We start from the raw sequence: 19,080 nt of genomic DNA, 5'->3' as shown, positions 1-19,080 counted from the left end.
ATAATTCTGAGTAATGCTGATCAAGCTCTTTATCTCAGGCTATATCAGTACTATCAAGAGACGGGGTGAACCAACGCCACCTAATTCATGTACAGAATGTTACATAATTAAGGCAGGTACATAAAATATTTCGATTTTGATGTACGTATGCTTTGTAGTGAGAACTCCTCCTTAGGTTATTGTAGGGCCCTTATCTGGAAGTCAGAATTATTGGTTGAGGTTTTGTAGGAGTTCAGGTTCCATTCAATTCATCATACATGTTCCTACCGCAACCTTCCATTCTTTAGTTTCATAAAACTTCTACTTTGGTGCCCATTTTGGAAAGCATTCTCAAATGCACAATTATAGGCTCATCATTCTGAGAATACATCAGTACAGATGTTTTTAGTAAATGCCAAATCCATCCCCTGAGATATATTTTTCTTTTTTCTTTTCTTTTTTTTTCAAGTGTATTTGTTTATTTTGAGACAGAGACAGCGTGAGTAGGGGAGGGGCAGAGAGAGAGAGAGAGACAGAATCCCAAGCAGGCTCCACACCATCGGTGCACAGCCCGATGTGGGGATCGAACTCATGAAACCAGGAGATCATGACCTGAGCTGAAACCAAGAGTCGGACGCTTAACCGACTGAGCCACCCAGGTGCCCTTATTTTTCTGATTAACTTCTTTTGTTATTCTTGCCACTGTACATATTTGTTTCTTTGTGAATTGCTCACATTTGTTGTGGAATTAATCTTGGAAGCAATCTGCTTTTGTAGCTTCACCTCTCTAGGAGTAGAAGGAGCAAAGCCCAGGGGTTTTTATATGAGTGATGAAAGAATTTTAGACTGAAGAAAAGATAGAACTTATCTCTAGGGTATTTTTTAAATGTCTTCATTTGAAGAAAAAATAGGATTTTTTAAGCCTGGATCTGAAGACTAGTAGCTAAGAATTTAGGGAAGTGGTAAAACTAAACTCTATTCAGTTACATGTAATTGCCAAAGAAAAAAGTATTTTATGAATACACAACATCACACACATACAGATCTACCTGTAATGAGTCAGAGAGCTCAATTAGAGTGGAGGGTGCTGGAACTGGGAAAAGTGTGGTCTCCTTCCTCCTATCAAGGTCAACGTCACTTTCCATCTCTTGGCCATGTACTTCATTACCTTCAACCCTCCCTGTATACTAGAGCTTATCTTTCAGAATCTATAGGAAGGTTCAAATACTTCCCAGTTTAAAACAAAGCCAAAGCTATATAAATACTACTATTCCCTTGACCGTGCCTTCCCTCTTACCTGTGCCATTTCTCTGTCCTTCATCTCACCTAAACTTCTCCAACATGAACAGAGGAGGAACTCTTCCTAGGAAAATAACAGTATACATTTGAGATCTGTAATTCCTTGCTTCCCATCTGATAGTCAACACAGCATGACTCTGGCCACCACTCCAGGGACACCAGTCTCCTTCAGGTGACCGTTTAATTCTCAAATTACATAGGCATTTTTAGCTCCACTCTTGCTAGACTGTGGATTTCATTTACTGCTATTGATTAGTTCTGCTTGGAATTGTTCCCATGATTTTATGGTATCAATATGTTTTTATTCTTCTACTTCTTTTACCACTCCTTCCCTGTTTTCTTTGTGACTCTCTTTGCTCACCATTAAATGAATGGAATATAGAATTGAATTTTTCTCCTCCTCCTCCTCCTTCTTTTCCTAAGCCCACTTCTTTTTTTCATTTTTTTTTTTCCTGGACAAACACATGACTAGCTATTATTGATATGTAGATCAAACTTGATTTTTACCTTCAAAAGAACCATTCTCCTGAGATATAAACCTTCATAATCAGGTGCCTGCCTGATGTAACTACTTAAAGGATTCTAAGGCATTTTAAAGTAAATAAGTCCAAAATGAAGTAAATCAACTCTCTTCCTCAAAACACGTTATTAATCTTGCGCTCCCATATCAGTTGGTGGTTCAAACAAGGTCACCCAAATAAGAATTTTAGAGTCATTATTGACGCCTACATTCCTAATGCCTAATATTATCAATCAATATTAGTAATCGATTATTTTACTTTAAAAATAATATATAATTTTTTTTTCACTTTCTCTCCGTGCCTATTACCACTGTCTAGCTTAGGCTTTTGAAATCTTTCTGAGAGACATTACAGTAGCCTTCTAATTAGTCTCTTTGCATTTATTCTTGGTCCATTTAAATCTATATTTACAGTCTTTACACAATGACAATGCTTGCACTAAAGTCAAATCTGTCTGACTCATGTCAATAGCTTCCCAGTGTGTAGGGTATGAAATTCAAGTGTCTTAGACTAGTGTAAAAGGCTGTTCTCTATCTGACTGTAGCTATCATTGGTCCTATCATCTGTCATGCCTCACTTCAAACGTAAATTTTAGCTTTTTGGGGCACCTGGGTGACTCAGTTAAGCGACTGACTTCATCTCAGGTCATTATCTCACGGTTTATGGGTTTGAGCTCCGTGTTGGGCTCTGCGCTGACAGCTCAGAGGCCAGAGCCTGCTTCAGATTCTGTGCCCCGCCCCCCACCCCTCCACCACTCATGCTCTGTCTCTGTCTCTGTCTCTCAAAAATAAATAAACATTAAAAAAATGAAAACATAAAACATGTTTTAGCTTCACTAACCTATTTTTAGATACCTACAAATTCTATAGCTTCTCATTTGTATGCTCTTCTCTCCACCTAGAGCATCTTTTTCACTCCTTAATTATTTTTCTTTCAGCTAGTTCTTAGTCATGTTCACAAGACCCAACTCTGGAGATGGTTCCTCCATGGAACTCCATGGTTTACCGCAATGGGCTTATTAAGGCAGCCCTTACAGGTTCTTTCTACATTCTAAATGCATTCTACATACAAGCAACTTAAGACTAGGGCCATTTTCCATGACATTTTTCTTGGCACTTGGAGAAAGTGAGACTTCCTCAGAAAAGCTATGCAATATCTTTAGACTAAAACGAGAGCTGACAATTTTTTTTTTAAATAAAAACGATGTTATGGTGGTGGTATGTGTTTTCTTGTGAAAGATCCAAGATTTGATACAAAAGAGCAACATTTTTGATGGCCTAAAAACTAAAATGGTTTAAAACTGCAAACTCTTCTCAGAGCAGTTTGGGCCACAAAAATGCAAATTAGTATTGGCTTTCTGTGCTTGATCTAGAAAAAGTTCTGCATAAAATTATAGTATCCCGAAGGTGGATAAGATCTTAAAGATTATCAGGCTCCACCAGATAGCAGTGACTCTCTTCAACAAAATCCCCACTTATGTTTATCAACATGTATGTCAACACCCCCCATGCTGAAGCACTCACCAGTCACAAGTTGGAGGAACACTTTCAGGGCACGTTGGGATTTCCTTGAACAAGTCAAAATCTTTATTCCTAAAAAGCTTGCACATTATCCCCAAGGCTCTTCTCCTTACATTCAGCTAGCCTGCTCATTTTCTACTTGACATTCCCTTCTCAAGGAGTCATTTTTATTATTATTATCTTTATTATTAATATTTATTTATTTTTGAGACAGAGAAAGACAGAGCATGAACAGGGGAGGGTCAGAGAGAGGGAGACACAGAATCTGAAGCAGGCTCCAGGCTCCGAGCTGTCAGCACAGAGCCCGATGCGGGGCTCGAACTCACGAACTGTGAGATCATGACCCCAGCCGAAGTCAGATGCTTAACCCACCGAGCCACCCACGCGCCCCTCAAGGAATCATCTTATAGACGCCATAGACCATGTCTTCTCCAAGCTTTCTTTTAAGCTTTTTGGGGTGATTCACTGAGTTGATCCCCTTCCAGGATATGTTTCTACTAGTGTGTTTTCCTAGAGTTAGGTCCGATTCTGTACATGAATCAAGTGCTCCAGGAGCAGCTGATTGCATAGAAAAGAGGGTCACCGCCTCCCCAATTCTAATAATTTTGTTTAAGTTCTATTTATTTTGAGAAAGACGGAGACAGCGTGAGTCGGGGCAGGGGCGGGCTGAGACAGAGCGAGACAGAGAATGCCCAGCGTGCTCTGCATTGATAGTTCAGAGCCTGACGTGGGGGTTCGAACCCACGAAACTGTGAGATCATGACCTGAGCCTAAACGAGGAGTCAGCCACTTGACTGACTGAGCCTCCCAGGCGCCCCTCACCTATTCTAGATGTTTCACTTCTATCAATGTCTCAAAGGTATCCATTGGGTCTACATTAGTAGGTAGATCATATTATTGATATCCTAAATAAAATAGGTATTATGAAAGCCGTCTTTTTTTTTCTCTATGAGTAGTCACATAGGCCACGGATTATCCTTCATGATGCTTTTGCTGTATTGCCCATGATGTAAAACAGGTTTGTGCTACAAGGAGTACCAATCACGCCCCACACTGCTTCTTTTCCAACCCCTGACTCTTTGACCCCATTCTCGTTGTTCTACCCTATGTCTCCTACCCTTGCCCATTTCTGTGGCATTCTCCTTATTTCTACATCACCCCATTTTTCTTTCTTCTTCATCTACGAATCAAACTCCTCTCTCTGTCTCTACATGCACTACTTTCTACCTTCTCTGACCTCTGTCTTACCATTTAGTCATCTATGTTATTAGTAAATATGCTATGAGTTCTAACAACGTGCTAGGATACTACTAGCCCACCCTTGTGATAGATTGGATGGATGCCTTTATTTTGGCAAATCAGATCAAGGTTATTCAGCCTACCAAAGATGAATACTTGTTTGGGCACATAGTGAGTCAAGTTGAGGCAAGGATGCCTGTGATTAGAAATACAGAATGCCAAGGGAAGTGAGTGAAGGAATATGATGTAACAGTGTAAGAAGAGAGTAATGAGCCTGTAGAAGATGTCACTCTCCTTCATGCAAGGTTCTTAACAAGCAAACAAAAGGTCATGTGAACAGGATAAAGGAGAGAGAGGTTATAAGCACAAACTAAAGGTTAAATATAAATAAAATTTATCTACATCTACAATTTGGAATATTATACCGTGATTATCAATTTCCTAATATGATCTACTATTCCTAAGAGTACCTTCCCAGTGTACTATAAAGGGGAAAAATAACTCTAATTATATAACTTGTGGCAAATATAATCTATGAGATTTTATGGTGTTTTCAAACTCAAAAGAGAAAAAAAGCAGAAATTAACCAGAATATCAGAATTATAGATAACTATTTCCTCTCTATTTCTACATTTTTCCTATTTTCTACAGTGTAATATACAATGGCTTACTTTTAGGAGAACAGAACAGAAATACTACTAAATATAAAATGGCCCCAGTAATAAACTCAATTAACAGCTAAAAAACAAAGTGAATTATATGTTTCATAGGCTAGGTATCACAAGGATCATAACATGTAAAAATTGCATTCATAATTTAATTTCATGGTTTATGTTCTAGCATATAAATTATTATGGAACGTCAAACATAAATAAATATAAGATGATATGCGAATTTAACATCTATCTTTATGAAGGAAGTACCATTTCCCCCGCCGTCTCCCTCTTATAACACAGCCCAATCATTCAAGCATACTTTTAAATAGCATTTCTTGTGTTTGAAAAGTTATTGAGTAATCAAACAGTGACCTTTAGTGCTCTACCAAGAAATGCAATTCAGCCTTGTATGGCATCCAAACTAATCAATATCCTATTATGATCACAGACGAGATTTTTACAACTAAGACACAGCAGCTAGGGTATCAGACACACCTTTGTTTTCTCTAACACCAGAAATTTGGTGGCTTTGCATAGGAAACCATTTTAAGTAAGAACATCAATTCATTTCTCCTTTTCAACAGGACAATGAAGTTTTAGCTTCTAATTTTATCCTGATATTACGAGAATAAGGGGGTATTAGGCATCATTACCTCATACAGACTCATTGCAAAGAATAAAAGTACATAATGCACCTCTTTTTATCCTGTCTCTACTTTCTGAATGGATCTGCAAAAAAATAGTGTGTCTCACACCGCCCGTAATACATCAGACCACAGAAATGCCAAGAGATGCTAACACACAGATGATTTGATTATTAGGCTGCACTAACAGGTTATTAACTAGTTATTAAGATAGCTGATTAGTTCATTAGTAATAGCCAAACCATTTGTAATGACCAAACCCTAGAAATACATCTGAAATGCTTACAGATCATTTGAAAATCTGACATTCAGTCTAGGCAAAGTATTGTCTGTGGATTTTAGCTTAAATGGGCTTCCAGAGTAAAGTCCGGTTTATTCGAGGTTATGGCACAGAATATCAGTAGGCTCATTGATGAATTCCTATCACCGTTGAGAGCATCGAAGACAGCTGAATTTAAATTCGTATTTGAACATTTATATAACCATGCATTCATAGGATTTCCTACATTGCTACTTGGATAACACATGTTTTCGGGACTCACTGTCAGTATGCATGTCTCAGAATATTACTTAAGTAGTTCTTTTTGAACAATAAAAATGAATTTTTGATAAATTTACCTCAAAAAATAAATATAAACATCAAGAAAGGAGATAATTACACCATCATCAACAAGATGGATATTTTAGGAAAACTCTCATGCTATTAGCTAAGTTAACCAAGAAAAGGAATCTACCGAGACTTGACCATCATCACTAGAAACAATGATTGATCTTCACAAAAGCATTATTGGCCCTTCTAGGTTCTAAGTGTTTTGGGGGAAGTCCCTAAAGACTCTATTTATGGCACTTAAAAACACCAGACAGGGGTGCCTGGGTGGCTCAGTTAGATAAGCGTCCGACTTCAGCTCAGGTCATGATCTCGTGGTTCATGAGTTTGAGTCCCAGGTCAGGCTCTGTGCCAACAGCTCAGAGTCTGGAGCCTGTTTCAGATTCTGTGTCTCCCTCTCTCTCTCTGCCCCTCCCTGACTCATGCTGTCTCTCTTTCTCTCTATCTAAAAAATAAATATTAAAAAAAATTTGAAAACAATTATAAAAAAAAAAACACAACAAACTAAAAACACCAGACAAAATAAACAAAGTGCTTTCTATATACTGAAGAAGGGCCCTGCTTCTATTGCGTATATCCATTTTCTTAGTATACGTTCCTATAACCTTTCATTACAATAAGCTGTGGATATCTTGGTTTGGAGTTTATTGCCTAAAAGTGACTAAGAAAGTAAATAATAACATTCTCATGTCACATTGAATTTGAGGAGGTTTATCTTCTGTTATGACATCGATTACATCACTAGCATAAGCTCCTTTAAAAGTACTTTGAGCCAATATCTATTCTGTGTAAGGCAGTTGTGTATTTCTCTTAGAGAGTCCTAATAGAGCCTTGCTCATTTGAGTCACTGGGATTAAAAAAGAAATCCTAGGGGAAGGAGTGCAGAATCTTTATTGGGGATTATGTTCTAAAAAAAAAAAGAGGATCGAGAATAATAATAAGTAATACTTATTGAGTCCTTATTGTAAACACATCTCTGTTCTACCGTCTTTATATGTATTGTTAATTTCAATACTCACAATTACACTGTGGTTAATTATTATTATTATTATTATTATTATCCTCATATTACAGATGAGGAAACTGGGAACCAGAAAGACTGAATTATTTGCCCACCATTACAAATCCAGGAAGTGCCTGAGCCATGTTTAAACTTGGGCAGTCGGTCTTCAAAGACCACCTTTAACCACCATAATCCCTCTGTCACCCAGAGCACGTTGGTTTCCCTCTGTCCAGGAGCGCTGTAGCAAGGAGTAAACCACCTGCTGGTCAGAGTCATTGGCGATTTTAGACAGGAGTAATTCCTCTCTAGAGATAATGACTCAAGGGGAAAATTTTAACAGCAGCAAGTAGGGCTGATTTGACTTCCTTCATCTGCAGGAGTGTGATCTAGTGCCCTCTAGAGGGCAAAAGAGGAGATTATGGGCTACTTAGTTTTTTATGAATATAAGCAGAAAAAAATGCATTAAGAAAATATGAATATAGGTGCTTGAAAAGCCTAGACTCCTACCATTAAACTTCTCTCTCTCTCTCTCTCTCCCTCTTTCTCCCTGGTAAAGTTACTCATCTTCCTGTAATGTGGAAAGGATAATGTGTTCTGGATGTTGTGCAAATGAACTGCAGCCAAGATGATAATATTAAAATAAAGAGCATTAGAAAATACATAGTAAATATTAACATGTCAAAAAGAATCATTTAGGTAGTACAATTTCACAGCTCTATGATTTGAAGACACCAAAAATTACTTTAAGCATGCTCAAATAAAAAGAAAAGATAATTAGTAAGAAATCCATTGTTCTTTTGCAGGGAGCGTTGGTATCACTCCAATCAACATGAAATCAGGTCATCTGCACAGTGCAGAGAGATACACGACAAGCACCCAAAACCCGTCCTCGTTTTGAAGAAAGCTGATCTCTCTAGATGTCGGTATTTCGTGGATGCTGAAAATAAAGAGACTTTTTTTTTTCTCTAAGGCAGAAAAATATATATATAATATATATCACTAATATTTTAGATAATTGGTACTATTGAATACTTGATAAATTAGTGAATGAATTCTAGTTCCAGTTATACTATAAAGGTCAAATACTCTTTGGTTCTTTTTTTTCTTTATGTATTGTCTAACTTCTCACCCATCTTTGTTGTACTAATGAAATGAAGATATCCATCATGATGTAACTGTGAGCTGGGGGGATCTAAATTACCTTCATCTGGCACCATTCCAATATACTATAAATGAGGTAATTGTCCTTGACTATAAAATTTGCATTTTCAAGACTTAATTGCTATCATTACATCTTTTTGTAATTCTATTAATTTAACTGAATGGAGCGTTTGGTTTTTATGGTTAAAAATTTGCATTAAAACATTGTACATCTAAATAGAATTTTAATATTTTTATCCAAAGCTCTGTACAGTTATCCCAGAGGAGCAAAATAATTTCTCAAGAAAAAGGAGGAAGCTGTCAACACGCAGGTTTTACCTTCAGTGATCATTAACAGACCTTCACGTCACCTGGCAAATGCCTCATTCTGGGATTTGAGAACTCACTGAGGCTGTGCGCTCGCTCCATGGGTCCTCCTGGTTAATCATTAACAGGAAATCTATTAGCCATAGCCAAGGCATGGATGGGTGCCCTTTCCTATGATTGTCCTGGTGTCTGAAGGCATTTCCCTCTTCGCCTTGGTCAATGGGTCTTTCTATGTCTGCACGTGGTTGGTCCTGCCGGCAGGTACTGTTCCGACACCCCTCTCCCCTTGTGAGCATGTGTTTACGTATACATGTCTGATCTTCCAGCCATGGTTCATTGCACGGACTAGTTAGGAAAATGTTATAATTCTCACGCCTACTGGAGGGTGCAGTTGAGGAAACATTCCCCCTTAGCCTTTGGCATCGTCTGGGTCCCTTTACAACTATGTAGCAATTTCTTAATACATTTGAAGGTGACAGTGGACTCTTCCTACTGGATTGAAGCACTTTCTTTAAACAAATTTTTTAATGTTTATTTATTTTTGAGAGAGAGAGAGAGCATGAGCGGGGGGGGGGACAGAGAGAGAGGGAGACACAGAATCCGAAGCAGGCTTCAGGTTCCGAGCTGTCAGCACAGAGCCAGATGCAGGGCTCGAACTCACAAACTGCGAGATCATGACCTGAGCCCAAGTCAGACGCTCGAGTGAACCACCCAGGTGCCCCAACTACAGTACTTTAAGTAAGGTTACATATAACCGCAGTTCATTAAAATGACTTTTTACTTAATAATTCTCCAACCCTATAGACCCTTGAAAATGCCAGCATCTTGGTTGTCAGGACAGCTGAAGTGGGTTACAAATCAGAAGAGGACTGGAGCAAAATTGCAAAATGAAATTTGGAGGGGAAGGGGGTTGGAACTCGGAAGCAGACTTTGTTTTGCAGTAGGTGGGGGCAGTGGCGGATTCTCCCACACCTCCCTAGTTGGGATGAACATTCTCGCACGTCTTTGTTCACAACTTCATTGACACCACGACAAAATGACCAGTATTTGTAGAAAAGGAGCCGGAAAATGTCATTAGGGACACAGGAACCTAAGGCACACTTTAAGTCAAGCACTCATTTTGAACATGAAGAACCAGAGCCTGGAAAATCTCTGTGACTTGACCCAGGACTTCCATGTAGTGAAATGACACAGAAGGATCTAGAAGGGAGAATTCTTTTTTTTTTTTTAAATGCCTTTATTTTTAGAGAGAGAGAGAGAGACAGACAGAGAAAGAGTGTGAATGGGTGAGGGGCAGAGAGAGAGAGGGAGGCACAGAATCTGAAGCAGGCTCCAGGTTCTGAGCTGTCAGCACAGAGCCCGAAGCGAGGCTCGAACTCACGGACTGTGAGATCATGACCCCAGCCGAAGTCAGATGCTTAACCCACTGAGCCACCCAGGTACCTCTAGAAGGGAGAATTCTTGACTGTCACTGCCTCATACTTCCCCTGTGCTGCCCGAAGATCTTCTGAGGACCTTCTGAACAGCATTGCGGAATGCGCACAAAGTGCCTGGGAGGGTTTGATGAGAAGCTATCACTACTAGCCCTGGGTGCCAGGGTTACTTCCTCTCTAACCAACCTTTCTACCTGGTGGATCTTCCTTCTGAATATTCCCAGACCCAGCCCCTGAAGCCCCATAAACCAAAGGGTGTGTGTCAATGACAAAGCTCTGTGTGTCACTGGGTCCCTTCATCCACCACATTGACACACCCATCACTGATTCTATATGTGATGTCAGTTTTAATTCATTCAGAGGCTCTAAATGTGACAACTCCCACCTCAAAATAGATTCAAGGTGCACTCGCCAGAAATACAGAGCTGTAACGTATTGAGTACACCGTAACGCATCTAACCTACTCAGCTGCGGCATGGGATGTGAGCAATATACGAAAAGGGAAACAGCACGTTAATTAGCATATAGAAAACATATAGCTGTGCCTATCCCGGGATATGGTATGGGTGCTTTCCATTGAATTGAACCCATCATTTCAATTATAGAAGTGAAATGTATATCATTTGACTAATTTAATAAAATCAACCAATTATTTATGGATTAATGTTTACGACAAAGGTATCTCTTGCTCAGACGGGAAAGTGATATCCTGATCTCTGCCTTTTGGCCCCAGATCCTCCCCCCATAGCTAATTAGCCATAGCTCAGTACGCACTGTATATCCTTGATGCGTGATGGTATTTTGAATTTGCCCATTTAGAAAAGGGCACCTAATAATCACAACTTTATTACCACCACGGACAAGTCAAAAGACTTTGTGTGACATAAACACACATTTATTTTGGTAAATACACCAAACACCTCAACTTAAAAAAAAAAAATCCAGGTCAATTTAATCAACATTTATTGAGCTTCTACTATACGAAGTGCTGGAATCTTCTGAATGAATGAAGCCTCTCCCTCTGCCTAAGAGACACAGTATAGGGAAAGCAAGAGGGGCTTAACTCCTGTAAGGTCACTGGTAGGAGGCAAGGGTTGAAAGTTTTCCATACGCTAGGAGACAAATACCTCCTTCTGGAAAAGAGAACAAGTGGCAGATGACAGCCATCAGGGAGTGACGGTTGTGTGAGCAAAATTAGAAGTCACAACGTAAAGCCTGTTTGCACAAATATTTCTATTTTCTAGGAGCCCAAAGAAGGTCGACCACGAAGAGAGGCATCTTGCGGTTGTCTTGGGTCCGCTAAAAAGTAACAACCATAAGATAATGATGGTAGGACTGAAGAGACCCTTCCCTACTCCCAGCCCCTCACCCTTTGGCAAAGTGCCTTTATAATCCTTGCAGGCTACCCCTTTGGGAAGTGACTTTCCTCCTTCCTGTCAGCTCCCTTGTATCCAAGCTATTTCTAATAAAGTCCACCTGTTTTCTCTCTCGCGCGTACAGTGTTCCTTTTTATGACACTGCGACTCAATAACTTGGTCTTGGGGGTGGGATAACAGAAGGAGTATACTTCTCTTGCCTGAATAGCTGTAGTCTTTGTCCCTTACCTGTCCCTTCTTTGCTACTTGGAAGGGTTTTGTTTTTTTTTTTTTAATTATATTTTAATTCTTAGCTACTATCTAAGGAAGCTGGGGTTTGAAAGCACACATTAGTCTTTATACTCTGCCCAGTGTGAGTCTGAATCCTGCTTGGCCTAACTTAGCACTCTTGTCATGGCCTAATTCATAATAGCACCCCTTCTCACTCACCAATGTGTTCTGCTGTGAATGATAAATTCTGCCCTCATGACATGGCGTTTGACTTGTTGGCTCAGAGACCAAATGAGAAAGGCAGGGAAGTTAGAGCTACAGAGACCGAAACCTGTGTTTGATCTTTGCTCCAGCACTAGCCGAAAGGATCCCAGGTTAATCCCTTCAACCCCAGCCTTTAGCCTCCTAATCTACAAGATGGACAGATGACACCAACACCAATGCCTTGGAGTTATTCTAAGACCAAAGGGTTTTAAATGTTGGAAAGCAACTTGTAAAAGTAAAGCACTGTGTAACCATCCTACTAAATAGTTGTGGCTGGTGACGATGTCACAGGCAGCATAAAGACTCCTGGATCTCAGCACTGGAAGTCCACTGAAGGGTCCAGTCTAACCCTACGATTAAGGTCTCTTTCTCTGAGTCTTACCAAGAAGTTAGCCACATATTGCTGAGTATTAATAAGAGTGGCAATGGAAACGATCTTAGTTTTCGGTCATTGGATCTATCAGAACCTACCAGTCCTACTTTCTATCAGGTGTTACATATGTGCTATTACTAATCGTCATTCCTCTCCCCCCATTTTACATGTAGAGAAACTGAGATTCTGTGGTTGAAAAATTTATAATGGGCACAAATAGGAATGGCTGAGTTAGTTTTCAAATAAACACTTCCCACCAATCCCAACTGCCTTTTGCTGTGTACCTGCCCTGGTGGGGAATTCATAGCACAGGTGTAGTAATATAAACGCATGCTTTCACACACACACACACACACACACACACACACACACACACACAGTCACATGCATACATCCCTACATACCAAGGAGTTAGATAATATAACAAAAGAATATATGCACACACCATAGGAACAGTGCTCTGTTGAAACGAAAAATTTTAAAGTCTTGCTTTCCTTGAAGATGTCTTTAAACACAAACGTTTTTGAGGGGAGTTGAGGGGGGTCTTTCTGTAATCACATTTGTAAGATACAAAAAATTTGCTTTCTATAAAAGTGTTCCTTTTTAATACTTAATTGTCATATATTTTAAACAATTGTTATTTGTTATTTTAGATGATTTTTATTTAAATAAACACCAAATAAAATTATAATTTTCAATTCAAAAAAACATATTTCAACTTGCCATTAAACCAGAGAATTATGTATTACTTGTGTGTTTCTATTGTTGTGTTAAGTTCTTGGTCTATATTAATTCCTCCTTTTTTATAATAATACTCATAGCTGTTTATTCACAATATATTTTATTAGGCAAAAGCAATGTGCTTTCTCCACATTTTGTTTTATTTATTAGGTACTTCAATCACTTTATTTAAATGTTAAAGCCGTCAGCTTTTCATAAAAAAGCATAGAGACACCATAGTAATAATTTACATTCTTCTCTGCATGAAATCACTTTTTCCGACTCTTAAAAAAAATGCAAATTGTTAGCAGTACATCACACAACATTGCACTCTACACACTATTTGAAGAGGAGGGTTCTAAACTACTTGTATTAAAATCATCTGTTTCACTTCTCCCTCAGCAACTGGGCTGTTCCTCAGGTACCAAAACCAATCTGGCCAAAGACAACTCAAGTGTATTTTGCCACGAACAGCTCCCTATGTGCACCAATGCTAGTAACAGGGTTCAGGGAGGGACGATGGCTGTTCATCGTGATGTGCCGAAGGTCAAATACAATACCTGATAAATGCAGCGGTGCTGGTAGGCATGAGATGCTATGGGACTGTGGATACAGGAGAGGTCTGTGACCCTCCATTGGTCGGGGCGCTGTGGGGTCATCTTACTGAGTATGGTGAGGTAAGCTCAATCTTTATAAAGGTGGGTAGAAGACAGGGTCTGAGGCAGGAGACAGACCAAAGTCCAGAAGTGAGCATGGAAGAGGTTCCAAAGTAGATAAAGTCGTTTTGTGTTGTTGGTTTTCTTCTCTCTCTCTCTCTCTCTCTCTCTCTCCCTCTCTCTCACTCTCTGTCTCTCTCTCTCTTTCAGTGTGTGTGTGTGTGTGTGTGTGTGTGTTTTAAGGGTAAAATGATCTGAAGGCCTTTCTAGAAATTGTCCACAGATCTGTGTTGCAGAACTATTCTCTCAGCCCTGCCTACACTTACTGGTGAGTTCTCAAGAAGTTTGATAACACCTTTGAATGCTCCTCAAAAAAATGAAAATCATCTCTGCTTCTTGCCGTTCAAAACCATGAGGATAAAATGAGGTACTACTACAAATGAGGGAATGGCCCTTGAACAATTCTGCACCAGTCCCTGCGAGAACTGGGAGGAGAAATAAGACCGCAGTCCTATAGGAGCTGGCGTAGCAAGGAAGGACTGGGAAAGCAGACAGAATTACTGAAACTCAGCATTTTACAAAACGCCAGAATCCCATTATCTACGCTCGGTGCCAGGCTACCTGCTTCTGTGCCTGGAGAGTCAGCCAGTTCCTTGCTGGGAAGCTTCAGGATTCTACTTGTCCACTGCCTGAAACCCTAAATCTATTACTGTCAAGACCCACACCTGCAAGTTTGACACTGTAGTGTTAATCTATACCATTTTTCTTAGACTGACCTCAAGAGAGATCAAAGAGAGGCAAAGGTTTCAATAAAATGAGAATGCCATGAAAATGTTGTACTTAATGAAAGTATCACATACTGTAGTGCTAGGTTAAAAAATCTATCGTGCCTATTTTGATATGAAATATGATTGCTTTTTACATGAGGCAGAATCACATAGCTGCTAGAAATGTGTTTTCTAAAGCCAAGACTAGCGAGGGTCCCTTGCTTGGGTCCCTCGATTGCTGGCCGAGTGATCTAGAACAAATGATTTAACCTCCCTTTGCTACTGTTCCTTCACCTGTAGAATGGAATAATCATAGCATCTACCTCATTGAGTTTGTAGGAAGAATACACTAGGTAATTCACATAAAGCCGTCAGAACAATGCCTGGCACATAATAAATGCTCAGTAAGTGCTGGCGAGTATTCTATTCCACACGAGGGTCAAGACAGGTTACCTTATTGGCACTCAATAAAATTTGTGATTGAAACAAATGAATGTTGGACTCGAATAATGACATAACACTTCATATAAGTTCATTTTAATAAAATCGCCTCCCCAAAAGGCATACCTGAAAGCAAATTCAGACATTAATCTGAGTCAAATGGACACACGTGAGAATTGCCATATTCAACGGTGAACAGTTTTTTAATGAGAGCAAGTTTCTGTCTGTGGGCTGTTATAACAAGAGCTCAGTAAATACCTTGCCTGTTACAGAGTGAGAAATTGTCACAAAGAGAAACCTTCGAGGTGTCAGAGAACGTTTAAGATATTGAATCGCGAGTGAGACTTTCAAAGAAACAATACCCTCTGCTGTTTTCCACTTGTACTTAAAATATCAGAACAGAATAGCAATGATGAAACTTATTATTTTAATCAAGCTTCCACACTGAAATCCCACCTTTCATCTCTCTGGCCAAATGTCACACCAAGAGTGGTTTTGATATTCTGCCACCAGGTGTGTTGAAAGAGGCCGATGTGAAACGTCACCGCCGCAAACAAAGGTCTGTATATTTGGAAACAGCCAAATGGCTTGCTGAGTCACTGGCTTGCGTCTGCTTATCTGATGGAGATCTATGTGATGATCCACTGACTGAGCCAGTGGTTCAAAGCATCTTTATAGTCGAGACTGGCTACGACAAAAGTAAACAGCCAGCATCCAGAACTTGTTCCAGAAAGTCAACCCAAAGTCAACAGTTCATTTTCAGAGAAAGTATTTTCCCGATTTTACAACGTCTGGAACGTTGTGCTGCTGTCAGTAATGAGTTGCCTCCATCTGCACCTGTGCGTTCTAGATTTCTCACCCATGTGCTTGTACCATTTTATGTCTTCCACTGGTAGTGAGTGACTCACTTTTTCAATGCTTGGTGTTCTCTCTCTCTCTTTTTTAATTTCAGTTCAGTTAACGTCCAGTGTTACTAGCTTCGGGTGTACAATATAATGATTCAACAATTCTATACATGACTCAGTGCTCATCATGGTAAGCGCACCCTTAATCCCCTTCACCTATTTCACCCATCCCCCCACCCACCTCTCCTCTGGCAACCATCTGTTTGTTCTCTATAGTTACCAGTCTGTTTTGGGGTTTGTCTCTTTTTTTCCTCCTTTGTTCATTTGCTTTGTTTCTTAAATTCCACATATGTGTGAAATCATATGGTATTTGCCTTTCTCTGACTTATTTCACGTAGCATTATACTCTCTGGATCTATCCATGTTGTTGCAAATGTCAAGATTTCATTCTTTTTTATATTTATTATACATTATATATATTTTATATATATAATATATATATATGTGTATATATATTATATATATAAATGTGTGTATAGTCACTTCTTCCTTGCCCATTTGTCTATCACTGGATATGGGCTGCTTCCATAATTTGGCTATTGAGATTCTCGTTTTAACCTCCTAACTTTGAAAATTAAAGGTCTATTCTTTTAATTTGCAATTTCTTTATGATTGGATTGATCACCTTTTCAAATGGTTATTGACTACTTTGTTTTCTTATTGTTTGAATTGCCTGTTCGCATGCTTTGCTCATTTATATATTGGACAGTTCCTTCCTGTTAGTAATTTATTGAATTTCCTTATGCATAGTAATCCTCTCTTGGTTCCCTGCATTGTTCTCCTTCTCCAATCTGTGGCTACCTCTTTTATTCCCCTTATATTGTCTTTTACATACTTTTATTTGGAAACCATCTCAAATATACAGAAAATTTGTAAGAATAACAGTGCAAAGAAGAATCATGAATATTTTATCCAGTTGTATTTGTCATTAATATTCTGCCCTATTTATATGTATTGATATGTGTGTGTACATATTCATATGTCTATGTAATATTTTGTTATACAAATATGTTTTAAGGTAGTCTAATTTCTCAGATTTCTTCTCCATGGCTTGTGTTTTGGGGCCTTGTTAAAGAAATGTTCTTTACTGCTAATTTACTCTTTATTATATTTTCTTGTAGAAATGTAAAGCTTTGTTTTTATATTTAAGTCAAGTATCCACTTTTTTTGTGTGTAGTGTGAGGTAAAATTTTAGCCTTTATTTATAAACATACATAATTTATATGTACATATTATATTTATATGTAAATGCATGTACTAGTATCTGTTTCTATAGTTTCTGTTCCGTTCCAGTGGGCTATTTGTTTAATAATTGAGATAATAGGTTAGTGTTTCAAACTATGTCTTCATAAATTTCTCCCACCTTGTAATTCTTCTGAAGTGTTTTTACTGCTTTTGGCCACTTTTGTATCCTGCCACCATCATATTTTAAATTCTATGAAAACTTTTTGGCATTTTATTGGCTTTAATTTAGAGATGAATTTGGACATTATGATATCTTTTCTAATATTGTGTCTTACCATCCATTAACATGGTATATTTTTCCATTTATAAAGATAGGTTTTTGTCTTCCAATAATATTTTATAATTTTCTTCATAGAGATCTTGAGTATTTTGTTAGGCTTATTGCTATGCCCTTTACTGTGTTTTCTTGTTTGTTTGTTTTTGTTTTCCTACTGAGAGTAAGCTATCTTTGTTTCCTACTATATGTCATAACAGATTATTAGGATGCTTAGAAATGCTTATTTTTAGGTTGTTTTTAGCCACCTGTTTAATTTTCTTCTTAGTTCTATGTTCTTCTTAGTTCATTCTTCTTAGTTCTTAGTACGTTTGGAAGTACATTCTCATGGATTTGTATAGCGAAATATGCTACCCTTGGATAATTGTATTTTCTCTTTTCCAGTTACTATTCTTCCTTTTGCCTTCATTGTACTGATTAGCATCTCCAATACAAAGCTAAAAGGACGTCTCCTGTGAGTCCTACCTTCAAATAAGTCTTTGATAAGCATTTTCCTTGTTGTCATTTATTTGTAGATGAGTTTTATTACTTCATAAATTTCCTTTTCTTCACAAATGTAATGCCTTTTTACTATTAAAGCTTGTATTTCTGTATCTTTGAGGTGATTGTGGTATTTTCTCCTTAATTTTGTTAATACACTGTATTATTAAAATAGATTCTTTGGAGTTGAGCCACCTTTACATATTGTAGATCAATCTTATTTAATTGCAATACTTTTATTTTCAAGCACCGCCATCTTTAATTTGCTAATATTCTATTAGGATTTCTGTGTCAGTCTTTATACAAAAATGATCTGTATGTTTTTCCTTATCCAATTTAGTATCAAAGTTATAATAGTTACTGGCATAATGTTTAAAGCAATCTACTGAATCTATTAACATTTTTTTGTTGTTGTAACAATATCGTATACTTGAGATGTTTCCTTTATTTTTTTTTCATTTATTGGTGTTGCTTGACATTTATCTGTTGTATTTTTTTCCACAAAAACAGATGATTACTTACATGGATACTTTCTGTTTCTCATTTTTGTTAATTTTAGTGCTTACCAGTTTTTATTTCATTTTTTCTACTTTCTTTAGTTTCATCTTTTTTTCATTGCTTTTTGAAAACATCGTTCAACTTGTTTCTTTTTTCCGCACTTTTTTCAATTTCTCTTTTTTTAAAGCTAGTTTTTTTTTTTTCAACGTTTATTTATTTTTGGGACAGAGAGAGACAGAGCATGAACGGGGGAGGGGCAGAGAGAGAGGGAGACACAGAATCAGAAACAGGCTCCAGGGCTCCAGGCTCTGAGCCATCAGCCCAGAGCCCGACGCGGGGCTCAAACTCACGGACCGCGAGATCGTGACCTGCCTGATGTCAGACGCTTAACCGACTGTGCCACCCAGGCGCCCCAATTTCTCTTTTTTTAAAATGGAGGTGTTCAAGATACAAAATAAAGGTAAAACTACACTTCTACTAAAAATCTACTCCCAAGCTTTGCT

Source organism: Acinonyx jubatus, chromosome B2 (assembly GCF_027475565.1).
Source record: "Acinonyx jubatus isolate Ajub_Pintada_27869175 chromosome B2, VMU_Ajub_asm_v1.0, whole genome shotgun sequence".
NCBI classification, from domain to species: domain Eukaryota; kingdom Metazoa; phylum Chordata; class Mammalia; order Carnivora; family Felidae; genus Acinonyx; species Acinonyx jubatus.
This window is presented reverse-complemented; position numbering follows the sequence as displayed.